General features: G+C 42.9%; 2 pseudogenes; both read right to left on the bottom strand.

Moving 5' to 3' along the window:
• Positions 1-204: 204 nt before the first annotated feature.
• Positions 205-4,916, bottom strand: LOC115247239 (carnitine O-palmitoyltransferase 2, mitochondrial-like; annotated as a pseudogene).
• A 10,067-nt stretch (positions 4,917-14,983) lies between these two features.
• Positions 14,984-19,474, bottom strand: LOC115247238 (carnitine O-palmitoyltransferase 2, mitochondrial-like; annotated as a pseudogene).
• Between the last annotated feature and the right edge of the window lie 1,887 nt (positions 19,475-21,361).

The raw sequence follows: 21,361 nt of genomic DNA, 5'->3' as shown, positions 1-21,361 counted from the left end.
TCAACCTTTATTTAGGTATCATCTGTTAAAATAAAAGTTATTTCTAGGCACTTTGAAGAATCCCAGGGCCTGACCCCCAACAAGCAACAGTAGAAAGAAAAAACTTCCCTTTAACAGGAAGAAACCTTGAGCAGGACCGGGATCATGTAGAGGGACCCTCCTGCTGATAGCCGGCTGGATAGAGAGAGAGGAGAAGGGGGAGGACGGGTAGAGGAGAGAATAGGCAGAGATCAGGGAAATAAATTAATAGTAAAAGCTGCTGGTATAAAAGTAGAGTGGGTCAGCAGGGTCGGAGGTGGGCAGGCCAACATATAGCTATAAACGCGGCTATCCCTTGTTCACACATCGACTAAAATCCTTGTGACTGTCAGCCTGGTAGCTAGCAAAAGAGCAATTTATGGAATTATCCTGAAGAAAATAGTGAACACCAAATCCATCAGGCACATCTGGGGCAAAGACTGTTAACAATGAGGTGACGACTGTGCTGGTAGACAAGGTGAAGCCATCTAGGTCACAATCTGTATACAGGCTGTGCAGTTCCTGGTCCTTGGAAAGCGCCAGGTCACGCAGACCATAGAGATGACAGTATAAACCTTGGCCTGTCAGACAGAAAAATAATGTTTAATGTTAATGACAACATAGCACAAATTTGATTACCCATGAAATCCCTCTTGGATGGTGTTCCTTTCTTTCTCATTTTTCCTCTCTCTCTCTCCAACTCTCTGTCTCTCTCTTGACTCATCAATAGAGCTTCCGATTCCGACGATTCAATAAATGTTTTGAAAAAATCATATTAATGAGCGTTTCAGTCAAAAGAACCACCGTTCCAATGATGGGTACTCAGCGAGATGGAGGAAACATTCATAAATAACTATTTTTTGGAGTTTATGAATCAATCCTGATAGATTATTGGAAGTGTGCTTCTTACATAAATCATTTTTTCTCTGACTTCTTGTTAATATTTTTGTTTTGGTATTATTGTTATTACATCCATCCATCCGGGGTCGGGTCGCGGGGGCAGCAGCCTAAGAAGAGAAGCCCAGACTTCCCTCTCCCCAGCTACTTCTTCCAGCTCATCCGGACGGATCCCGAGGCGTTCCCAGACCAGTCGAGAGACATAGTCTCTCCAACGTGTCCTGGGTCTTCCCGGGGGTCTCCTACCGGAGGGACATGCCCTTAACACCTCACCAGGGAGGCGTCCAGCCAGCTCACCACCAGGTGGTGATCAGTTGACAGCTCCGCCCCTCTCTTTACCCGAGTGTCCAAAACATGTGGCCGCAAATCCGATGACACAACCACAACGTCATATTATTATTATTATTATTAATATTATTATCTGAACAAGACTGAACAAGGAAAAGTAAGAAATGTGGTAAACTGACGGAAGGACATAAGATTGCTCGATCTACAAATTATTATAATCGGAATTATCATTATGGAGAGCCCAATTTTATTGTTTGCCAATCTGTATAGTTGTAACACCCTCTGTGATTTGACCTCTGATCAGGCAAGGGCTCAGGAAGGTGTGTTCTGAGGAAGCTGCTGCACTCCCTGTTGGCAGATGTACAGTATATCATTGTACAGTAGTAGCTTTTTATCTCCTTGAGAGTCACTTTTATGCTGTGGTTATAAAATATCACACACAGTAAATGCAGTATGTTCTGTCAAGAAAAAAGTTCAACATATGTTTACTAGAGCCAGAAATGCCTGTAAAATAACTTGTACGGGTTCCAAAAAACTCCCAGATGTCCTATCTAAAACAGCAGGGGACAGGGGAGCAGGGGTCAGAAACTCAAAATGTTAAAAGAGCCATATTGGACCAAACAAAAACAATCTGTCTGGTGCCTTATATAAGCCTTATATAAGCCTTATTATAAAGGCAACACATGCTGTAAGTGTCTATATTAGCTATATTAGCCTACTTTCAAAATGATAAGTAGGCTAATATATATAATGAGCATCGTGGAGAGAATGACTAACCACATGACCACTCTGCTGTAAGATGGTGCTGTAAGTTTAACTTCCGTTATAATGAGATGTTGAAATTAAATATTTCTTATACACATTTTTACAGCATTGGAAAACTTTAAGAACGTGTGTCATGTTTTTCCTGCTACACAAATTATATATTCACACCACCTTTTTCCATTATCATATTTTTCAAAAAGCTCCACAGAGCCACTAGGGAGGCACTAAAGAGCCGCATGCGGCTCTACAGCCGTGGGTTGCCAACCCCGCCCTAGAGCATCAGTGAATTCAGTGAATTGGCTGATGGCGAATGTGACTGGGTTATAATCTGTGGAGCTGGGGGGAGAAAAGGAGTTATTGTTTCTTAACCATTGGTTATCAGTTGCTTCTTTTAGTTGCTGGAGATAGTGGTGCTCGGGTGGTGGGCTCTCTCCTGTCCTGTCTGAGGTTATCTGGGAAGTGGATTTTTCTGCACTTAGTGAATATTTGGTGGTTTGGGCTGATTTCTCTTTTTTGAAGGGTTCTTCCCTCTTAGTGAGAGCCCTCGCCTATTCAACTGACTCCAGCCCAATGTGTAAAACCAAAGGCTTACCTTTTTGTTTTGTTTGCTTTTCTAGTCAAATTAGAAGTGACGTTGTGAGATGTAATTAATTTTTGAAGGTTGTTCTAAAATATTAAAAAGTATCTCCTCCCCTTTCTTTGCATTTATGGTGTCACAAATTATATCTGCAAAAATGTTAAACTCACCCATAGATGCTTCTTTGACAAGCTGCCTGTGGTACCTGGAGCACTGGTAGAGCATGGCCTTTAGTTGTTGTACGCTGTGTTGGTCTTGCTGACAAACGAAGGCATTAGAACATTGTTTTGTGTAGGTGGTGGCTGATGGAATAAACTCTAAACGACCATGCTTGAATCTCGTCATACTGCATGCCTCAGCCGTAGGAACAGCGCATCCTCAGGAAGCCCATTTGAAAAGCAAGCTGGGCCATACTGTCGGGGCTCAAGTTATTTTTCTTCATTGTTTCCTTTCCACCTTTCCCAAAGATCATAAAATCAATACTGAGTTGTGACACATGTAAATCAAAGTTGTCATTGGCTTTCTTGATGCCGTTCTTCAGCACACTGTCCAGGTTAAACTGTAACTGATGCACAGCAGAAGCTGAATCCACGGCAGCAGCAACAGAGCCTGGGTGCACCTGCGGCTGCTCTGTTGAGTCTTTGTAGATTTTTTCCAAAATATCAGTCATGGTCATGCCATCACCCCAGGAGTGCTCCATGCAAATGCCAGCTTCACCAGATTTTGAAACATGGAGACTGAAAGACTTATCAAGCCACCGATTGCAGCCATTAGCCAGCAGCAAACTATGTAACATGTCATCACCCTTCTTCATACTTGCATCATCCAGACAGAGACAGCAAACAGCGCTGTCCACAAGCCTTAAATTGTCTGTATTTCCACAATTTACCAGTTTGTCCCTCAGTTCGGCCCACACGTCTCGGTTCTCACTGGTCAAGATTCCAATAGGAAAGGCAGGTGCTGGTGTCAGGTCAGTCAAAATGTAGTTCAAGTGGGCCTGGATCTCTGTAGGCTTCAACAAGTTGCCATCCCTGTCTACAACATCAAAAACATACATGTTGCCATTTCTCATAACAAGAACATGGTGGCCTTTCTCATTAGTAAAGAGCTCATCTCGGCCCTGTCCTGGAATTCGAGTTGTGTTAAAGACACGATGGTACTGAGACATGTCCAGTGGGTAGGCGTCAACCATCTGAGCTCCATAAGGCTGGAAGTGTAAAACATTTGGCTCCAGTAGGCCAGCTCGCAGTGTTTTCATGTAGCGCAAAGTTGAGCACAGCAGATTGGTGGCCCGCACCAACTGTTGATTATACTCTGTCTTTGGGTCTGGTGGAAGCAGTGCAAAAACATTGAAGTGCAGTAAAGATTTGCGATTTTTAAGACGCATGTCTAACCAGGGTCCTGAAAGAAAGTTATTCATCCATCAGCACATATGAATTGTTTTTTTTTTGTAATATAAGAATGTTAAGATCACCTGAAATGTAGCTTGTGTGTTTGTTGATTTTATCCTTAGCTACCAGTTCCTTGTGTAATTCTCTGCCGACACCATTCAGGAAGTCTTGGGCAATTTTCTCTGTGGTTCTAAGATTACAAAATTATAAACATTGTTCCAAGAATCAGGTAAATATCTGACAGTTATCGTGACAGTATTTCTTTTTCTTCATTGAAAATCTTGAAATTTACATTTCCGGTGTTCAAACAAACACATGCAGTAACTTTAACAAATAGTTATTATACATTTCTAGAATGATAATGACCAAATCATTAATGATCAGTTTTTGTAAATAAACAAGCAACAAATAACATGTGCCTCATAATCTCTTACCTCAATCCTGCTAAAGCGCTGGTGTTTCTCCATAATACAACTGTCCAGGGACATGGTTTTCAGATTAGGGGCAAATCATGGGTGTTAAGTGAGGTGGACCAATGGAAGGAGGGGAAGAGGAAGCATGGACCTGTTTTTACCAATCACACTTATTTTGGTATTTTGTATTTAGTGTTGCCCAGGGCTTTCACTGAGGTTAATCATTGGTTTGTTTTTCCTTAAATACAGTAATACATTTTACACCTGATTCAAAATTGGAACATGGCGAAGACCAAATACTTTTACCAACTAGAACGCGGGAAGAGATACCGATTGGCACATGCATGTGTTGCTAGGCGGTGAAAATATAAACACTAAAACGAGCAAATGGATTCGAAAGAATTTCGGGAACGTTTGGTGTAAAATAATCGACGCGATGATGGGAAGCGGAAAAGAGCAAAGCGCTAAAATAGAAGCTATATACGCCGCTGCGGAAGAAGAGGATCCGGTTGGGCTAATGTGATCAGGACGAGGAAGTGCAAAGATACAACAGACACCTATCGTCATGACATCGAACGGGGACGTGAACAGAGTACAGATTGGAGGAACGACTCACCTGATGCATGCTATTCCAATAAGAGAGAGGTGCGTCAGATTTAATATGATGACAAAGATAGGGAGTGACTTTGGCCTGATTGACCCTAAGGAATGGGGCATGTGGTTCCATTACTTTAAACAAAAGGGCTACGTGTGTAATCGCACGGAACATGTCGAAATGTTCGAGATGTTTCCAGATTGGGACAATAATCATCCCATAAAACGAGTCACCGAAGATAAGAAAAGAAAATCATTAATGCCGGAAGAAGGAACAAGGAAGAAAGTTCAAAAGTTAATCCAAGGTAGTTTTCTCTGTCAACTGGACTGGGTTTCTTCTCTTGAAGACGTTTCGCCTTCTATCCAGAGGGCTTCTTCAGTTCTGAAATCGCTGGGGAGAGAGCTTGAAAATATTTAGCCCCTGTGGACCATTTGCATGCTAATGATCTGGGTGGTCACCTGAGAGTCGTTAGCAGGGTCGTTGGTCGGGTCGTTCACCTAGTTTCTGTTGAGGTGTCTCCCCTTTGTCTGCTGGGTCACATGGTGGTGAGTCACCAGGTCTCCTGGAATGGTGTGAATGTTTGTTTTGCTGTTGGAAGGAGTGGAGGACTGCATTGTATGTGGGTGATAGGAAGTGCCTCAGGCCACCACCTCTGTTTAAGGATGGTTTCTCCAATTTAACATGGATAGTTTTTCATTCTTTGTAAATATGCTTGGGTTTCTATTTTTTTTTCTTTTTTTTTTACTAAGCCTAAGCCTAACTTTTTACTTTTTTTAGCACAAAAATAACAATTATTTCTGCAACAACCCTCCACACCAAAACTGGGAAAAAGTTGTTTCATTCTTTGTAAATATGTTTTGTTTTTTTAACAATAAATGTCAGTGTGTTGATCCCTTCCTTCCTGTTGATCCTTTCCACTGCATACAGCTCATAGTCCAGTTTAAGTCTTGATGGCTATGTTCACTGAGGTATTTATCCATCTCACAACTTACACACTGTTTTTACCTAGAAAACCCACAAGAGGTGCCAATTGGCCCCAAGTCCCCCCCTGTGGACACTCATTTTGTTATGGAAATGTGGCTGTTAGTGGCACACGGGCGGAGCTACTTGAACCTGTGTGGGGGAGGAGACATACCTTACGGCTCAGGAGGTTCTTTTGAGAGCAAGCTTAAGTTGTGAGATGGATAAATACCTCAGTGAACATAGCCATCAAGACTTAAACTGGACTATGAGCTGTATGCAGTGGAAAGGATCAACAGGAAGGAAGGGATCAACACACTGACATTTATTGTTAAAAAAACAAAACATATTTACAAAGAATGAAACAACTTTTTCCCAGTTTTGGTGTGGAGGGTTGTTGCAGAAATAATTGTTATTTTTGTGCTAAAAAAAAGTAAAAAGTTAGGCTTAGGCTTAGTAAAAAAAAAAGAAAAAAAAAAGAAACCCAAGCATATTTACAAAGAATGAAAAACTATCCATGTTAAATTGGAGAAACCATCCTTAAACAGAGGTGGTGGCCTGAGGCACTTCCTATCACCCACATACAATGCAGTCCTCCACTCCTTCCAACAGCAAAACAAACATTCACACCATTCCAGGAGACCTGGTGACTCACCACCATGTGACCCAGCAGACAAAGGGGAGACACCTCAACAGAAACTAGGTGAACGACCCGACCAACGACCCTGCTAACGACTCTCAGGTGACCACCCAGATCATTAGCATGCAAATGGCCCACAGGGGCTAAATATTTTCAAGCTCTCTCCCCAGCGATTTCAGAACTGAAGAAGCCCTCTGGATAGAAGGCGAAACGTCTTCAAGAGAAGAAACCCAGTCCAGTTGACAGAGAAAACTACCTTGGATACAATGACCTGGATGACTGAGAATTTACACAGACTTCAAAAGTTAATAATTGAAGATCTAAGTAACGGGGCAGAGTCAAAGGAAGAAGATAAAGAGAAGTCGCTGCCGGACGGCGTCACTCGGGAGGATATCGAAGTCTACGAACGTATCAATTGGGACGGTAAAGAATTCTAATGCCGCTGATCAGATTGCTGAAAAGGGGACTCCTGTTTCCAGGGTATAATTACTTGGGACCGGGAAATCCGCTCGAAAACGGTGAGCCTGTATATTTTGCTGACGCTGCTGCAAAGAGACATGATTATAGCTACAGTGATTATATTAAACAAGGAAAGAATCCGTACTGGCGTTTCAACAAGGCCGATCAGAAATTCATCGACGAGCTCAAGGGAGACAAATCGTACGGAGGTCGTTTTGGGCGCGTTGTATTCAAAATCAAGAAAAAGATTACACCGAAATTAGACGAACCGGACAGCAAAGAAAATAAGGAAGAAGAAGAAACCGCAAAGAGAGAAAAAGAGGAAAGAGAGACAAAGAGAGCAGAAGCTTAGCAAGCGTTAGAAGAGAGAAAGGCGCCGAAACGAAAAGGTCTTCGACCCACTTTTCTCCAGATTGTCGCTACATTTCTCTATTTTATGTTATCTCTTCTCTTATTTTCTTCTCTTTTCTTTCTTACCGCTATTTTTTACTTTTCTTCTTCATGCTACCGCTATTTTTATTTTTCTTCTTCGTGACAGGGGTTCGCTTTGGCCTGGGACGTTAAGTTCAGCATTCGCTTTAAATATATCTGGCGCCATCTAGCGTTGTGAATGGGTATAATGTCTAGACCGCGAATGTAAGACGACCCCCACTTTTTCAGTCTTATTTCAACGCAAAAAACAACGTCTTATATTCGGGCCAATACGGTACAAATGATTGGTGATGAGACTGATACCGCTAAAGCTGGACTGGCGGGTCCGAATACGAACGGTAGCGGAGGCGGAGGCGGAGGAGTCAGTCTATCGACTGGAAACGACGACAATAGAGTTACGTGGTACTGGGGTCCGGACGGCAAATGTACTATCGTAGCCAGCATGACGAGAAAGTGCGTACTGAAGCAACCAGAGTCTTACGATTACAAAAAAGTCTCGAACTGGGAGATTGAAGACGAATTCGACGTATCGTACGAAAACTTTGGAGCTAAGAACGTACAACACGAAACAATCGTAAAGACGCCGTGGTACACTGAACACGTTAATCAGTGGGGTTGCTTCTTCAGTCCGGCGCAGGCTCAGTACATTATCAATACGTTCGGCTCGGTGAAAATCAAAAGTCTAAAGAAACGACTGTACGATGTCAACGTCAAACAGAAGACGGTCAACGGAGAAGGCGCGGCACAAACTGTATCGTACTCAAACGATCTCTGCGGACAACTGAAAATCGCTTGCGATCATAACGCTCAGTTACCGTGGGCCGGTGATGGACTCTCGATCAGAAGTTTGGGGTTCATTAATCATAGGCCTGCGGTGCTGCAGCAATATCGCTACTACGTACCGCAAGAATGAGACTGGGACGTCGTGGCATCCGACTACCGTTGCCGACTACAAGAACTTTACGTATCCCTGCGGAGCCATATGGTGCAAAAATATCGAAGCTGATCTCAGACAGAAAATTAATCTATGCGGAGCGTTCGAAATGTCAAACGTACCGTGGCAATCGTTCTATCAAGTCGAAGAACAACCGATCGAAACTTACTCTCCAAACTCTGTGAACAACTCGTTCCTGACTCAATTCGCTACGTTTAAGATACAGTATACTCTCGTAATGGAAGCTGAAACCTGGACTCCGGCTCAGAGAAATTTGGGTTACTACTTTACGCGTCTCGATCAAATCTCTAACAAATCAACGAGAAACCTAATCGAAAGAAACGGAATGGTGAAAAACGACGGATCAGAATCATTCGCTATACTCGAAGGAAGGAAGCGACGTCGTGTAAAATACTAAATCAACTAAACCTTCTATTCAATAAAAATGTGTTAGGAAGGCATTTTCGTCTCATGGCTTGTTTCCATTATCTGATTGTGCAAAGTGGGGAATCCCACCATGTTTATATTTATTTCAGTCAGAAAACTGTGGATTAACGCAAATACTTTATAGCGCACAATTATTCCCAGTTCCCAGCAGAACATTAATGTTGCAACATTGCAGCTTTTCCATCAGGCTCTGTCTCGATGTATTCATTCCCTGATAATAGTCTGCATAGATTCAAGATTCAAGAGTACTTTATTGATCCCTTTAGGGGGTGTCCACCGGGGAAATTAGCATCTCCAAAGATCTACAAGCATCTACAAAATTTCCCACCACCATTACACCCCATTAAACCTATTAAAGATAATAAAAATATAATAAAATAAGAAATAAAATAGAATAAATTAAATAGAATATAAATATAAAACTATAAAAATGTTCCAGTTCTCCTGTTGGCCCTCCTCCCCCCCTGTGAGGAGTTGAACAGCCTGATGGCTCGGGGGATGAATGAGTTCCCCAGTCTGTTGGTCCTGAACTTGGGGAGGCGCAGCCTCTGGCTGATCAGGCTTCTCTGGCTGTGGATGACAGTGTGCAGAGGGTGGCGGTCATTGTCCATGATGCTCCGCAGCTTGTCAATAGTTCTCCTCTCTGCCACTGTCGCCAGAGGTTTCAGCTTCATCCCCACCACCGAGCTGGCCCGCCTGATCAGCTTCTCCAGCCTGGAGAGGTCCGCTTTTGTCGCACTCCCCCCCCCCAGCACACCACAGCGTAGGACAGGACGCTGGCGACCACAGACTGATAGAACATCCAGAGGAGTTTCCTGCAGATGTTGAAGGATCTGAGTCTCCTCAGGAAGTACATCCTGCTCTGGGTCTTCTTGTACAGCTAACTCGTGTTGCTTGTCCAGTCCAGCCTGTTGTCCAGCCACAGCCCAAGATATTTGTAGGTCTGCACGCCCTCCACCTCCCCCGTTCCTATCTGAACTGGTCTAGGTCTCGGTCGGTCCCTCCCAAAGTCAATGACCAGTTCTTTGGTTTTGGAGGTGTTGAGCTGCAGACCGTTGTTGTGGCACCAGGCAACAAAGTCCCTGACCAGGCACCGGTACTCCTCCTCTTGGTCGTCTCTGATACATCCAACGATGGCTGTGTCATCAGCGAACTTCTGAATGTGACACATTTCAGAGTTGTAACAGAAGTCCGAGGTGTACAGAGTGAAGAGGATGGGGGACAGCACAGTCCCCTGTGGAGCACCGATGCTAAACAAGCAACAAATAACATGTGCCTCATAATCTCTTACCTCAATCCTGCTAAAGCGCTGGTGTTTCTCCATAATACAACTGTCCAGGGACATGGTTTTCAGATTAGGGGCAAATCATGGGTGTTAAGTGAGGTGGACCAATGGAAGGAGGGGAAGAGGAAGCATGGACCTGTTTTTACCAATCACACTTATTTTGGTATTTTGTATTTAGTGTTGCCCAGGGCTTTCACTGAGGTTAATCATTGGTTTGTTTTTCCTTAAATACAGTAATACATTTTACACCTGATTCAAAATTGGAACATGGCGAAGACCAAATACTTTTACCAACTAGAACGCGGGAAGAGATACCGATTGGCACATGCATGTGTTGCTAGGCGGCGAAAATATAAACGCTAAAACGAGCAAATGGATTCGAAAGAATTTCGGGAACATTTGGTGTAAAATAATGGGTGATGATGGGAAGCGGAAAAGAGCAAAGCGCTAAAATAGAAGCTATATACGCCGCTGCGGAAGAAGAGGATCTGGTTGGGCTAATGTGATCAGGACGAGGAAGTGCAAAGATACAACAGACACCTATCGTCATGGCATCGAACGGGGACGTGAACAGAGTACAGATTGGAGGAACGACTCACCTGATGCACGCTATTCCAATAAGAGAGAGGTGCGTCAGATTTAATATGATGACAAAGATAGGGAGTGACTTTGGCCTGATTGACCCTAAGGAATGGGGCATGTGGTTCCATTACTTTAAACAAAAGGGCTACGTGTGTAATCGCACGGAACATGTCGAAATGTTCGAGATGTTTCCAGATTGGGACAATAATCATCCCATAAAACGAGTCACCGAAGATAAGAAAAGAAAATCATTAATGCCGGAAGAAGGAACAAGGAAGAAAGTTCAAAAGTTAATCCAAGGTAGTTTTCTCTGTCAACTGGACTGGGTTTCTTCTCTTGAAGACGTTTCGCCTTCTATCCAGAGGGCTTCTTCAGTTCTGAAATCGCTGGGGAGAGAGCTTGAAAATATTTAGCCCCTGTGGGCCATTTGCATGCTAATGATCTGGGTGGTCACCTGAGAGTCGTTAGCAGGGTCGTTGGTCGGGTCGTTCACCTAGTTTCTGTTGAGGTGTCTCCCCTTTGTCTGCTGGGTCACATGGTGGTGAGTCACCAGGTCTCCTGGAATGGTGTGAATGTTTGTTTTGCTGTTGGAAGGAGTGGAGGACTGCATTGTATGTGGGTGATAGGAAGTGCCTCAGGCCACCACCTCTGTTTAAGGATGGTTTCTCCAATTTAACATGGATAGTTTTTCATTCTTTGTAAATATGCTTGGGTTTCTTTTTTTTCTTTTTTTTTTACTAAGCCTAAGCCTAACTTTTTACTTTTTTTAGCACAAAAATAACAATTACTTCTGCAACAACCCTCCACACCAAAACTGGGAAAAAGTTGCTTTTTCATTCTTTGTAAATATGTTTTGTTTTGTTGTCAGTGTGTTGATCCCTTCCTTCCTGTTGATCCTTTCCACTGCATACAGCTCATAGTCCAGTTTAAGTCTTTATGGCTATGTTCACTGAGGTATTTATCCATCTCACAACTAAAGCTTGCTCTCAAAAGAACCTCCTGAGCTGTAAGGTATGTCCCCTCCCCCACACAGGTTCAAGTGGCTCCGGCCGTGTGCCACTAACAGCCACATTTCCATAACAAAATGAGTGTCCACAGGGGGGACTTGGGGCCAATTGGCCGTCTTGTGGGTTTTCTAGGTAAAAGGCCAAATGGCCGCTCTCTGGGACTTCTAGTGTTAAGGATGGTTTCTCCAATTTAACATGGATAGTTTTTCATTCTTTGTAAATATGCTTGGGTTTCTTTTTTTTTTCTTTTTTTTTTACTAAGCCTAAGCCTAACTTTTTACTTTTTTTTAGCACAAAAATAACAATTATTTCTGCAACAACCCTCCACACCAAAACTGGGAAAAAGTTGTTTCATTCTTTGTAAATATGTTTTGTTTTTTTAACAATAAATGTCAGTGTGTTGATCCCTTCCTTCCTGTTGATCCTTTCCACTGCATACAGCTCATAGTCCAGTTTAAGTCTTGATGGCTATGTTCACTGAGGTATTTATCCATCTCACAACTTAAGCTTGCTCTCAAAAGAACCTCCTGAGCCGTAAGGTATGTCTCCTCCCCCACACAGGTTCAAGTAGCTCCGCCCGTGTGCCACTAACAGCCACATTTCCATAACAAAATGAGTGTCCACAGGGGGGGGACTTGGGGCCAATTGGCACCTCTTGTGGGTTTTCTAGGTAAAAACGCCAAATGGCCCCTCTCTGGGACTTCTAGTGCTAGAGCGCTTTGCCGTGAGGGCGCGCGCGCCAGTTTGCACTGGGCAGGTAAGGCGCAGCAATGCGCGTCACTGACTCCCCCACTCAGTTGATAAATGGTAATGGGGCTGTTCTTGCTGCAGTTGGCTGCCGGCTGGTGTCAGTGGGTCGCGTTGCCCCAGCGGGAACCCCTCACGGAGTGGTGGTGCCACCAAATACAGTCGGCACAGATTACCTCGCCTACTGGACCCACTGCTGCTTTGGCTCAGTCCTTGAGTTCGGGACTCTATCCTGTTCGCTCTTGCTCTCTCTCTCGCTCTCTCTCTCATGCTCTCTCCCCTCCGCTCGGAGAAAACGGCGCTGAGACGTAGTGGTGCCGCCGAGGCGACCACGGAGCTATTGCCGTCAATTTAGATTCTTAACAGTGTGTAAATTGTATTTCCAAGTTATATTTACTCTTAGGTTTTGTTTGTTTTCGTTTATTGGTTGACGTTGTGTTCTTTTAGACGATCTGGTCACCATTTAATTGCCTGTGTGTGTGTGTGTGTGTGTGTGTGTGTGTATTCGTCGTGTCTAATTGTTTACCACTGAAAATTTAATTGTTCCTTTTCTTTGTGGACAGGTGCTGCGGGCCACGGCGGGGACCCAACCCCTGGTGGAGGGCGTTTTCATCACACCCCTTGTGTGTGGTTTTGCTTGCAGTAGCACGGGTGTTTTTAGTTTAGTTATCTCCCCTAATTGAGTTTTACCTGCCGGTGGGGCCCCAGGCCTGTCCACCCCTTTTGTTAATTTAACTTTTGTACAGCCGAGTTATTTGTTGAGTATTGGATTTAATAAAATTGTAGCACATAACCCTCAATCCCGTCTCTGCCTCTGGAATAGAAACTTATCTGCGTGTGCCTGTTCACTGGTTAATTCCTGGGGCGAAATTCCCCAGGTGGCGTTGTCGTCAACCGTTACACCCACCGAAGGTGGCATATCCGTTTATAAAAATCTTCTTGCTCAGAAAAAGAAAGAGCGCCAATAACTACCCATAACAATGTTCTTCTCTCGGAGAAAGACTCCTGCGCCTTCAGTAGAAACAGACGCTCCAGCGGAGCGGAGTCAGGACGAAGAGGCACAGCTGGGACTGGGAAATACTCCAGTGACAATGTTTCCAACCTTGTATTACTATATTAAAATTATTGTTTTAAACAAATTTTGGGCTTTTAAAACAGGTTTTGATTTTTGGTTTCATTCTATAGTTCAGTATTGCATTGTAAAATAATCAAAAAAAATAAAGCTGACTACTTCACGGATTTCACTTTTCACGTGTTATTTTTGGAACACAACTCCCGCGATAAACGAGGGATCACTGTATATTCATTGCAACAATTTAAGGAGGCTCAAAAAAAAAAGTTCTGCTGGATACACATGCTGACATTCTTAGTCTGCTTATCTTGTGGAATGGGGAGGAACTGCTGCTAACTATCTTGGGTTTGAAGCAAAAACAAAATTGTTTTGCTCAGCCTTATGGTGGATCCTCCACAATTCTCATAAAATGGCAAGCATCAGGCTCTGCGGCTCAAGCTTGTTTTGGGGATTCTTGTGGGGCCTGATTTTAATTCCCTGTAATGTCTATGCAGACTATTATCAGGGAATGAATACATCGAGACAGAGCCTATTGGAAAAGCTGCAATGTTGCAACATTAATGTTCTGCTGGGAATAATTGTGTGTGCTATTTGCATTAATCCACAGTTTTTCTGACTGAAATAAATATAAACATGGTGGTATTCCCCACCTTGCACAATCAGATAATGGAAACAAGCCATGAGACGGAAATGCAAGAAAAGGAACTTCACATTTCAGAACAAATGAATTATTTATTCACCAAGCCACCAATCCTGCAACATGCCAGCTTGTAGCCTGTTGCCAACTATGTTGGTTGGAAAACATCAACCGTATGTTGATCCGGGCCACCTCCCAACAATGTTGGCTAATTGCATTTGCTCATCACAGATGATCTGTACATTGACTCAATAAAAATGCTTCTTGTTTACATAAAAATAAAATCATCTCATGGTGCATTTATAGCAATGTGTATGCAGTTGATAGCTCTGATTAAATTAGGACAACAGCCTCTCACTGCAAATTGCACTTTTGTGTTAGCCTGTGAATTTGGGAATTTGATACATGGGAGGAGTTTGATATATGTGGCGAACATTTGGACAATTCCATCCCATATTCCTGGCATGGCTCAGCACAGTGTTGACTAGTTCAGTTCTGATCGGTTGGCCAGTTCTCGCGATTCCTGAGTATCTGAGCCCATTGTAGTGAGCACAGGTAGGGCGTGGCCCCTCATCATGTCACACTCTGTTGAAATGGTGTTAAGGTGGCTTTAACATACATTAATCAAATCTAATCAACCTTTATTTAGGTATCATCTGTTAAAATAAAAGTTATTTCTAGGCACTTTGAAGAATCCCAGGGCCTGACCCCCAACAAGCAACAGTAGAAAGAAAAACTTCCCTTTAACAGGAAGAAACCTTGAGCAGGACCGGGATCATGTAGAGGGACCCTCCTGCTGATAGCCGGCTGGATAGAGAGAGAGGAGAAGGGGGAGGACGGGTAGAGGAGAGAATAGGCAGAGATCAGGGAAATAAATTAATAGTAAAAGCTGCTGGTATAAAAGTAGAGTGGGTCAGCAGGGTCGGAGGTGGGCAGGCCAACATATAGCTATAAACGCGGCTATCCCTTGTTCACACATCGACTAAAATCCTTGTGACTGTCAGCCTGGTAGCTAGCAAAAGAGCAATTTATGGAATTATCCTGAAGAAAATAGTGAACACCAAATCCATCAGGCACATCTGGGGCAAAGACTGTTAACAATGAGGTGACGACTGTGCTGGTAGACAAGGTGAAGCCATCTAGGTCACAATCTGTATACAGGCTGTGCAGTTCCTGGTCCTTGGAAAGCGCCAGGTCACGCAGACCATAGAGATGACAGTATAAACCTTGGCCTGTCAGACAGAAAAATAATGTTTAATGTTAATGACAACATAGCACAAATTTGATTACCCATGAAATCCCTCTTGGATGGTGTTCCTTTCTTTCTCATTTTTCCTCTCTCTCTCTCCAACTCTCTGTCTCTCTCTTGACTCATCAATAGAGCTTCCGATTCCGACGATTCAATAAATGTTTTGAAAAAATCATATTAATGAGCGTTTCAGTCAAAAGAACCACCGTTCCAATGATGGGTACTCAGCGAGATGGAGGAAACATTCATAAATAACTATTTTTTGGAGTTTATGAATCAATCCTGATAGATTATTGGAAGTGTGCTTCTTACATAAATCATTTTTTCTCTGACTTCTTGTTAATATTTTTGTTTTGGTATTATTGTTATTACATCCATCCATCCGGGGTCGGGTCGCGGGGGCAGCAGCCTAAGAAGAGAAGCCCAGACTTCCCTCTCCCCAGCTACTTCTTCCAGCTCATCCGGACGGATCCCGAGGCGTTCCCAGACCAGTCGAGAGACATAGTCTCTCCAACGTGTCCTGGGTCTTCCCGGGGGTCTCCTACCGGAGGGACATGCCCTTAACACCTCACCAGGGAGGCGTCCAGCCAGCTCACCACCAGGTGGTGATCAGTTGACAGCTCCGCCCCTCTCTTTACCCGAGTGTCCAAAACATGTGGCCGCAAATCCGATGACACAACCACAACGTCATATTATTATTATTATTATTAATATTATTATCTGAACAAGACTGAACAAGGAAAAGTAAGAAATGTGGTAAACTGACGGAAGGACATAAGATTGCTCGATCTACAAATTATTATAATCGGAATTATCATTATGGAGAGCCCAATTTTATTGTTTGCCAATCTGTATAGTTGTAACACCCTCTGTGATTTGACCTCTGATCAGGCAAGGGCTCAGGAAGGTGTGTTCTGAGGAAGCTGCTGCACTCCCTGTTGGCAGATGTACAGTATATCATTGTACAGTAGTAGCTTTTATCTCCTTGAGAGTCACTTTTATGCTGTGGTTATAAAATATCACACACAGTAAATGCAGTATGTTCTGTCAAGAAAAAAGTTCAACATATGTTTACTAGAGCCAGAAATGCCTGTAAAATAACTTGTACGGGTTCCAAAAAACTCCCAGATGTCCTATCTAAAACAGCAGGGGACAGGGGAGCAGGGGTCAGAAACTCAAAATGTTAAAAGAGCCATATTGGACCAAACAAAAACAATCTGTCTGGTGCCTTATATAAGCCTTATATAAGCCTTATTATAAAGGCAACACATGCTGTAAGTGTCTATATTAGCTATATTAGCCTACTTTCAAAATGATAAGTAGGCTAATATATATAATGAGCATCGTGGAGAGAATGACTAACCACATGACCACTCTGCTGTAAGATGGTGCTGTAAGTTTAACTTCCGTTATAATGAGATGTTGAAATTAAATATTTCTTATACACATTTTTACAGCATTGGAAAACTTTAAGAACGTGTGTCATGTTTTTCCTGCTACACAAATTATATATTCACACCACCTTTTTCCATTATCATATTTTTCAAAAAGCTCCACAGAGCCACTAGGGAGGCACTAAAGAGCCGCATGCGGCTCTACAGCCGTGGGTTGCCAACCCCGCCCTAGAGCATCAGTGAATTCAGTGAATTGGCTGATGGCGAATGTGACTGGGTTATAATCTGTGGAGCTGGGGGGAGAAAAGGAGTTATTGTTTCTTAACCATTGGTTATCAGTTGCTTCTTTTAGTTGCTGGAGATAGTGGTGCTCGGGTGGTGGGCTCTCTCCTGTCCTGTCTGAGGTTATCTGGGAAGTGGATTTTTCTGCACTTAGTGAATATTTGGTGGTTTGGGCTGATTTCTCTTTTTTGAAGGGTTCTTCCCTCTTAGTGAGAGCCCTCGCCTATTCAACTGACTCCAGCCCAATGTGTAAAACCAAAGGCTTACCTTTTTGTTTTGTTTGCTTTTCTAGTCAAATTAGAAGTGACGTTGTGAGATGTAATTAATTTTTGAAGGTTGTTCTAAAATATTAAAAAGTATCTCCTCCCCTTTCTTTGCATTTATGGTGTCACAAATTATATCTGCAAAAATGTTAAACTCACCCATAGATGCTTCTTTGACAAGCTGCCTGTGGTACCTGGAGCACTGGTAGAGCATGGCCTTTAGTTGTTGTACGCTGTGTTGGTCTTGCTGACAAACGAAGGCATTAGAACATTGTTTTGTGTAGGTGGTGGCTGATGGAATAAACTCTAAACGACCATGCTTGAATCTCGTCATACTGCATGCCTCAGCCGTAGGAACAGCGCATCCTCAGGAAGCCCATTTGAAAAGCAAGCTGGGCCATACTGTCGGGGCTCAAGTTATTTTTCTTCATTGTTTCCTTTCCACCTTTCCCAAAGATCATAAAATCAATACTGAGTTGTGACACATGTAAATCAAAGTTGTCATTGGCTTTCTTGATGCCGTTCTTCAGCACACTGTCCAGGTTAAACTGTAACTGATGCACAGCAGAAGCTGAATCCACGGCAGCAGCAACAGAGCCTGGGTGCACCTGCGGCTGCTCTGTTGAGTCTTTGTAGATTTTTTCCAAAATATCAGTCATGGTCATGCCATCACCCCAGGAGTGCTCCATGCAAATGCCAGCTTCACCAGATTTTGAAACATGGAGACTGAAAGACTTATCAAGCCACCGATTGCAGCCATTAGCCAGCAGCAAACTATGTAACATGTCATCACCCTTCTTCATACTTGCATCATCCAGACAGAGACAGCAAACAGCGCTGTCCACAAGCCTTAAATTGTCTGTATTTCCACAATTTACCAGTTTGTCCCTCAGTTCGGCCCACACGTCTCGGTTCTCACTGGTCAAGATTCCAATAGGAAAGGCAGGTGCTGGTGTCAGGTCAGTCAAAATGTAGTTCAAGTGGGCCTGGATCTCTGTAGGCTTCAACAAGTTGCCATCCCTGTCTACAACATCAAAAACATACATGTTGCCATTTCTCATAACAAGAACATGGTGGCCTTTCTCATTAGTAAAGAGCTCATCTCGGCCCTGTCCTGGAATTCGAGTTGTGTTAAAGACACGATGGTACTGAGACATGTCCAGTGGGTAGGCGTCAACCATCTGAGCTCCATAAGGCTGGAAGTGTAAAACATTTGGCTCCAGTAGGCCAGCTCGCAGTGTTTTCATGTAGCGCAAAGTTGAGCACAGCAGATTGGTGGCCCGCACCAACTGTTGATTATACTCTGTCTTTGGGTCTGGTGGAAGCAGTGCAAAAACATTGAAGTGCAGTAAAGATTTGCGATTTTTAAGACGCATGTCTAACCAGGGTCCTGAAAGAAAGTTATTCATCCATCAGCACATATGAATTGTTTTTTTTTTGTAATATAAGAATGTTAAGATCACCTGAAATGTAGCTTGTGTGTTTGTTGATTTTATCCTTAGCTACCAGTTCCTTGTGTAATTCTCTGCCGACACCATTCAGGAAGTCTTGGGCAATTTTCTCTGTGGTTCTAAGATTACAAAATTATAAACATTGTTCCAAGAATCAGGTAAATATCTGACAGTTATCGTGACAGTATTTTCTTTTTCTTCATTGAAAATCTTGAAATTTACATTTCCGGTGTTCAAACAAACACATGCAGTAACTTTAACAAATAGTTATTATACATTTCTAGAATGATAATGACCAAATCATTAATGATCAGTTTTTGTAAATAAACAAGCAACAAATAACATGTGCCTCATAATCTCTTACCTCAATCCTGCTAAAGCGCTGGTGTTTCTCCATAATACAACTGTCCAGGGACATGGTTTTCAGATTAGGGGCAAATCATGGGTGTTAAGTGAGGTGGACCAATGGAAGGAGGGGAAGAGGAAGCATGGACCTGTTTTTACCAATCACACTTATTTTGGTATTTTGTATTTAGTGTTGCCCAGGGCTTTCACTGAGGTTAATCATTGGTTTGTTTTTCCTTAAATACAGTAATACATTTTACACCTGATTCAAAATTGGAACATGGCGAAGACCAAATACTTTTACCAACTAGAACGCGGGAAGAGATACCGATTGGCACATGCATGTGTTGCTAGGCGGTGAAAATATAAACACTAAAACGAGCAAATGGATTCGAAAGAATTTCGGGAACGTTTGGTGTAAAATAATCGACGCGATGATGGGAAGCGGAAAAGAGCAAAGCGCTAAAATAGAAGCTATATACGCCGCTGCGGAAGAAGAGGATCCGGTTGGGCTAATGTGATCAGGACGAGGAAGTGCAAAGATACAACAGACACCTATCGTCATGACATCGAACGGGGACGTGAACAGAGTACAGATTGGAGGAACGACTCACCTGATGCATGCTATTCCAATAAGAGAGAGGTGCGTCAGATTTAATATGATGACAAAGATAGGGAGTGACTTTGGCCTGATTGACCCTAAGGAATGGGGCATGTGGTTCCATTACTTTAAACAAAAGGGCTACGTGTGTAATCGCACGGAACATGTCGAAATGTTCGAGATGTTTCCAGATTGGGACAATAATCATCCCATAAAACGAGTCACCGAAGATAAGAAAAGAAAATCATTAATGCCGGAAGAAGGAACAAGGAAGAAAGTTCAAAAGTTAATCCAAGGTAGTTTTCTCTGTCAACTGGACTGGGTTTCTTCTCTTGAAGACGTTTCGCCTTCTATCCAGAGGGCTTCTTCAGTTCTGAAATCGCTGGGGAGAGAGCTTGAAAATATTTAGCCCCTGTGGACCATTTGCATGCTAATGATCTGGGTGGTCACCTGAGAGTCGTTAGCAGGGTCGTTGGTCGGGTCGTTCACCTAGTTTCTGTTGAGGTGTCTCCCCTTTGTCTGCTGGGTCACATGGTGGTGAGTCACCAGGTCTCCTGGAATGGTGTGAATGTTTGTTTTGCTGTTGGAAGGAGTGGAGGACTGCATTGTATGTGGGTGATAGGAAGTGCCTCAGGCCACCACCTCTGTTTAAGGATGGTTTCTCCAATTTAACATGGATAGTTTTTCATTCTTTGTAAATATGCTTGGGTTTCTATTTTTTTTTCTTTTTTTTTTACTAAGCCTAAGCCTAACTTTTTACTTTTTTTAGCACAAAAATAACAATTATTTCTGCAACAACCCTCCACACCAAAACTGGGAAAAAGTTGTTTCATTCTTTGTAAATATGTTTTGTTTTTTTAACAATAAATGTCAGTGTGTTGATCCCTTCCTTCCTGTTGATCCTTTCCACTGCATACAGCTCATAGTCCAGTTTAAGTCTTGATGGCTATGTTCACTGAGGTATTTATCCATCTCACAACTTACACACTGTTTTTACCTAGAAAACCCACAAGAGGTGCCAATTGGCCCCAAGTCCCCCCCTGTGGACACTCATTTTGTTATGGAAATGTGGCTGTTAGTGGCACACGGGCGGAGCTACTTGAACCTGTGTGGGGGAGGAGACATACCTTACGGCTCAGGAGGTTCTTTTGAGAGCAAGCTTAAGTTGTGAGATGGATAAATACCTCAGTGAACATAGCCATCAAGACTTAAACTGGACTATGAGCTGTATGCAGTGGAAAGGATCAACAGGAAGGAAGGGATCAACACACTGACATTTATTGTTAAAAAAAAAAAACATATTTACAAAGAATGAAACAACTTTTTCCCAGTTTTGGTGTGGAGGGTTGTTGCAGAAATAATTGTTATTTTTGTGCTAAAAAAAAGTAAAAAGTTAGGCTTAGGCTTAGTAAAAAAAAAAGAAAAAAAAAAGAAACCCAAGCATATTTACAAAGAATGAAAAACTATCCATGTTAAATTGGAGAAACCATCCTTAAACAGAGGTGGTGGCCTGAGGCACTTCCTATCACCCACATACAATGCAGTCCTCCACTCCTTCCAACAGCAAAACAAACATTCACACCATTCCAGGAGACCTGGTGACTCACCACCATGTGACCCAGCAGACAAA

This window comes from Takifugu rubripes, chromosome 20, assembly GCF_901000725.2.
Source record: "Takifugu rubripes chromosome 20, fTakRub1.2, whole genome shotgun sequence".
NCBI classification, from domain to species: domain Eukaryota; kingdom Metazoa; phylum Chordata; class Actinopteri; order Tetraodontiformes; family Tetraodontidae; genus Takifugu; species Takifugu rubripes.
The sequence above is the reverse complement of the archived record's forward strand: the minus strand, read 5'-3'. Positions and strand labels throughout refer to the sequence as shown.